The 5322-nt window shown below is 37.1% G+C and overlaps 1 pseudogene; it reads left to right on the plus strand.

The window, feature by feature from the left end:
• The first annotated feature begins 211 nt into the window (after window positions 1–211).
• On the plus strand, window positions 212–838 carry LOC114615067 (annotated as a pseudogene).
• The last annotated feature ends 4484 nt before the right edge of the window (window positions 839–5322 follow it).

A 5322-nucleotide genomic window follows, 5' to 3' on the forward strand; every position in this document is an offset into this window, starting at 1 on the left:
AAGGAGATTAAGATTTGAATAGTCCAAGATATCTAACAACTGAAGCAGAAAAAAAAAAAAAGCGATATGACAGGGTTTCTCTTGTAGCCCTGGCTGTCCTGGAACTCACGCTGTAGACCAGGCTGACCTCAAACTCAGAAATCTGCCTGCCTTTGTCTCCCAAGTGCTGGGATTAAAGGCGTGTGCCTCTCTTTCCAGCCAGCGCCGAGCGATGGGCATCTCTCGGGACAACTGGCACAAGCACCACAAGACGGGTGTAAGAGAAAACCCTACCACAAGAAGCGGAAGTATGAGCTGGGACAGCCTGCAGCCAACACTAAGATTGGCCCTCGCCACATACACACAGTCCGAGTTCGAGGAGGCAATAAGAAGTACCGTGCTCTGAGATTGGATGTGGGGAACTTTTCCCGGGGCTCTGAGTGTTGTACTCGAAAAACAAGGATCATTGATGTTGTCTACAATGCATCCAATAATGAGCTTGTCCGCACCAAGACCCTGGTGAAGAACTGCATTGTGCTTATTGACAGCACACCGTACCGGCAGTGGTACGAGTCCCACTATGCACTGCCCCTGGGCCGCAAGAAGGGGGTCAAACTGACTCCCGAGGAGGAAGAGATTTTAAACAAAAAAACGATCAAAGAAAATTCAAAAGAAATACGACGAAAGGAAAAAGAATGCCAAAATCAGCAGTCTTCTGGAGGAACAGTTCCAGCAGGGCAAGCTTCTCGCCTGCATTTCCACAAGACCAGGCCAGTGTGGCAGAGCAGATGGCTATGTGTTCGAAGGCAAGGAGCTGGAGTTCTATCTGCGGAAGATCAAAACCCGGAAAGGCAAATAACCATCCTTCATAGCTCGTGTAATAAAGGTGTTTGCTGTTGTTTAAAAAAAAAAAAAAAAAAAAAAAAGGCGTGCGCCACCACTGCCCAGCAAGAGTTAACTCTTGTAGATAAAGACTGCAAGATGCATATGTGGATTGAATTGATCCTAAAGTTGATTGTATTTTGGTCATTTTGCCTTCAACTCATCCTACTGGGCTCATTATGCAAAGGGAAGATAGTATTATGGAATAGATTTTCTTAGCTCATAAATAAAGTAAACAATTACAGACATATATAGAAAAGATTTCTGAATTAATTACAAAAGGTAGAATAAGTCTATGTTAACTGTCAGAAACAGATTCAGCAGAAATTGTAGTACCTCTTACAAATGCTGAGATTATGTCATTATGGGTGATCAACAAAGATTGGCAAAGAGCTTACAGTAACTACTTGGGAGAAATTAATAACAAAAAGCAAATGTATACAGTTTATAAAAAGAACTAACCGGATTCTCCCATGTATTGTAAAGAGTATACCAATTCCAGAGCACCAACATTCTATACAGATACAAACAAGATGGGGATGGCAGGTTATAAATCAGACAAAATAAACAAGATGATCAAAAGTCCATGTACCTCAGTTTAGAAATCAGAATTGCATGCAATCCTTGGTATTATTAGATTATCCTGAATCTCTTAATGTAATCATTGATTCTCTATATTCAGAAAGAGTTGTTTTGCATATAAAGACTTTTTCTGAATTTGTACCTGATAACTCAGAATTAACTTTGTTATTTATACAATTGCAACAGGTCATCAGAAGGAGAAACTGTCCATTATATATTACTCATATTCAGTTTCATACAGGTTTGCCAGGTCCAGTGGTACAAGGACATGAGGAAATTGACCAATTACTAATAGAAAATGTGTTAGAAGCTTGAAAATTTTATGACAAACATCATATTAACAGGAAAGGTTTAAAGAAAAAATTTTTCTATTGCTTGGTAACAAGCCAAAGAAATAATAATAATAAAAAATAGTATGTGCAAACTCCATTGCCCGCTGGTAGTAACTCTAAGGGTACCAAAAGAAATGACATCTGGCAGATGGACGTTTTTCATTTTGCAGAATTTGGGAAGCAAAGGTATATACACATCATACTATTGACACATACTCAGGGTTTCAATGGGCAATTGCTTTAAGTTCTGAAAAGTCTGGTTGTGTAATTACACACTTATTGGAAAAAACGACAACTATGGGCCATTTAATGCCCAAATTAAGACTGATAATGCTCCCACATATGTATCCAATGAGGTGAAGCAATTCTTTGCATGTTACAATATAAAACATATTACTGGTATACCACTCAACCCCACAGGACAAGCAATTGTAGAAAGAGCCAACTATACCTTAAAAGAGATGCTTTTTAAATAAAAAGAAAGAGTAAAAAACTCCCAGAGACAGATAAAATAATGCTTTGTTAATTCTAAAATTTTTAAATATTGGTGAAAAGGGAGCAATAGTAACTGAGAGACAGTGGGTTATAAAAAAAAACTGAGGAAGTAGGCCAACCAATATACTCTAAGAATCAGTTGACATTAGAATGGAAACTTGTAATACTTTTAAGATGGGGACATTGGCAATATTTATGTGTCTACAGAGAGTGAAAAAAATATGGTTACCAACAAAACTTACAAAGATTAGATCTGACTAGGAAAAAATCTCTTATCAGCTGAGACATGAGTGTCTTCACAAAACAAATAGCCCAGGTGATTCACTCTCACAGACTGTCTCAGTTACTGATTTCTCCAAAATATGCATGCAAATAATTTCCAAAGGGCTAGTCCAAATGATCAATCGCACAGAAACTAGACAGACAACACAGAGACTGGACAACAAATGCTATAGCAAGCTTTTTTTTTAAAAAGACTAACCGTTTTTTTTGTTTTGGTTTGTTTTTTGTTTGTTTGTTTGTTTTACCTTGAGCCCTAAACAGGAATTCTTCACACCAATTTGGCAGGAAGCAATTATAAGAAGGCTGTCATCCTTAAGTTGTGGTGGATAGTTTGGACCATTTGATGTGTTATGGTTGTTATCATCTAGGATGGCAGAGGTTGTTATTGGTTATGACCAGGGAGTAAACAAAATAAAGTTAAAAACAGGGATTTCTCTCTTCTATTTTTCTTTTTCCCTTATCTTTCTCTCTTATCTAATGATGGGGGGAAAAGAGAAAAGAAGAAATAGTATAACAATAAATAAAACATTTTATTAAAAAGTAGAATCCACTAGTCTTAAATATTTTACTTTAGCATATATTAATGTATATTACTAGAAACGAAGATTGTTTTTTGATTATTGTTTAATGACAAAAAATTAAGGTTGTTTTGTTTTACTACTATTTAATGATAGAAATTTAAGATTGTTTTGCTTGACTGTTGTTTGATATATTGTATATAAGCATCTTGTTTAAAATGTGATATAAAGGTCTAGTTTTATGGTTCTCATAATTTCTATTGTGGGTAGATTGTCTATGTTAGAGAAAAGTTTTTTATTTTATTTTATTTTTTTGATTTTGTTTTTAACACAAAGTGGAATATTTCTGGAAATTTCTGGTTTCTTTGGGAAATCAGTTGTGTCACATGATGTTTTTCTGGAACTGTCTTATGAGAGGATTTTTTTTGCTGAAACAGACATGTGAGAAGATGTTTTGCTGAAGCAAACATGTGAGAGGGCATATGATGTTTTTCTGGAGTAGACCCTTGAGAGGACCGTGATATTTGGAAAAAGTATAAATGGAATCCCACAAACAGTGAAAGGATGCTCATGCATTGCAATGCTGTGCAACACTTCACCGGTCTTCACTGGTCTTCACTTGATCTTCACCTGTCTTCACTGGTCTTCACTGGTCTTCATTGGTCTTCACTTCCTAAAGAGAAACTCACCAAAGACCTTCTCACAGTATTCCAGCTGATTCTCTCTACTTCCATCAACTTGTATGGACTCAGCAGAACCTTATGGTTTCTGCTGGACAATGCCACCACTACTGATTCATGATTGGTGGTTGCTATTGTACTGGATTACTGTTATTCTGACAATGAAGAATGGAATTGCCCCAAAGAACTTCTACTAAACAGGTCCATAACTCCCTTTTCCTATTAACCTTCTTTCTCTCCTACCTTGGTCAGTAGACAAGAAGGAAGGTTGAAGTATTTAAGAACTCTAAATAAAGTAGGTTTAGAGAAATATCTAAGCCTATACTCCTCCAAACAAAAACATGGTCCAGCCTATTACAGCAATACCCCACTTCTGGTATCAATTTCTGTTTTAGTTCAGATTTCTATTGCTGTGAAGATACACCATGACCATGGCAGTTCTTAAAAAGGAAGGCATTTATTTAACTTGCCATCTTATTTTTTTTGATGGAGAATCTCTCACTAAACCAACCAGTGAGCTCCAGGGGTCCTCCTATCTTCATGCCCTACCTCCCCCTACAGTCCTCCCATTACTGGGATTATAGCCATGCACTATCAACCCCTTTTTACAAGAGCATGAAAGATCTGAATTCAGGTCCTCATGGTTAAATGGCAAGCATTTTACCAACTGAACCATCTCTCGAGCCCAGGATTTAAATTTTATACTAAAATAGAAATAAACATTTAGCTCAAAGAGCATCTTTTCTGTGATAATTAGCAGAACAATATGCTTAAGAATGTCAGCAAGCGGAATAGTTGTAAACATCCAAATAAAAGCACACATTAAAGTTACAAACTGGATTTTGCTTTCCAAGTTATGTGAATTCATGTGTATTTTTCATAGATAATGTTATTTTAAATGACATTATCACTTAAAGTTGAAATTGAGAAAGACTATTTTTTAAAAATAGTTTTTTGAGATTAATTTTTTGTACGTGCAAGGGTGCTTTCTAAACATGTATATCTGTGAAACATGTTCACACAGTGCTTGAAGAAGTCAGAAGAGAGAATCAGATCCTTGAAAGTGGAGTAACAGACAGTTGTTGATGTCTGTGTGGATGCTGGGAATCAAATCCAAGTCCTCTGGAAGGTCAGCCAGCACTCTGAACTACTGAGCCATCTTTCCACTCCTAGAAACTCTAGTTTTAAGCTGCATAAGTCTGGCAATTTGGCAGGTTCTTTCCCTGTGGATAAAAATGACCATAAATTCAATTCTGTCCTGTTAACATCACAACTCCCCATGGTGTCATACTGATAGAAAACACTTTCTTCCAAAATCCACAGTTGAGAAGGGCATGATAGCACAACGTGTCAGCCCATCACCCAAAGGCTGAGGCAATCTCAAGATCAGCCTGAGCTACATAGCAAGACTCCAAAAGTCTCCAAAAGAAGAAAATTAAACAAATCAACAGCAACAACAGAACAAAACAAAAACCAGAGTCTGAATACATTGTTTCTTGCAGTAGACTGTGCAAGGACAGGCTTAGGCAGAGGTTGTTAGAGGCCTGTTGGTAAGCTTTCAGAACTGGGCAC

Source organism: Grammomys surdaster, unplaced genomic scaffold (genome assembly GCF_004785775.1).
Source record: "Grammomys surdaster isolate TR1022 unplaced genomic scaffold, NIH_TR_1.0 126546, whole genome shotgun sequence".
Classification (NCBI taxonomy): domain Eukaryota; kingdom Metazoa; phylum Chordata; class Mammalia; order Rodentia; family Muridae; genus Grammomys; species Grammomys surdaster.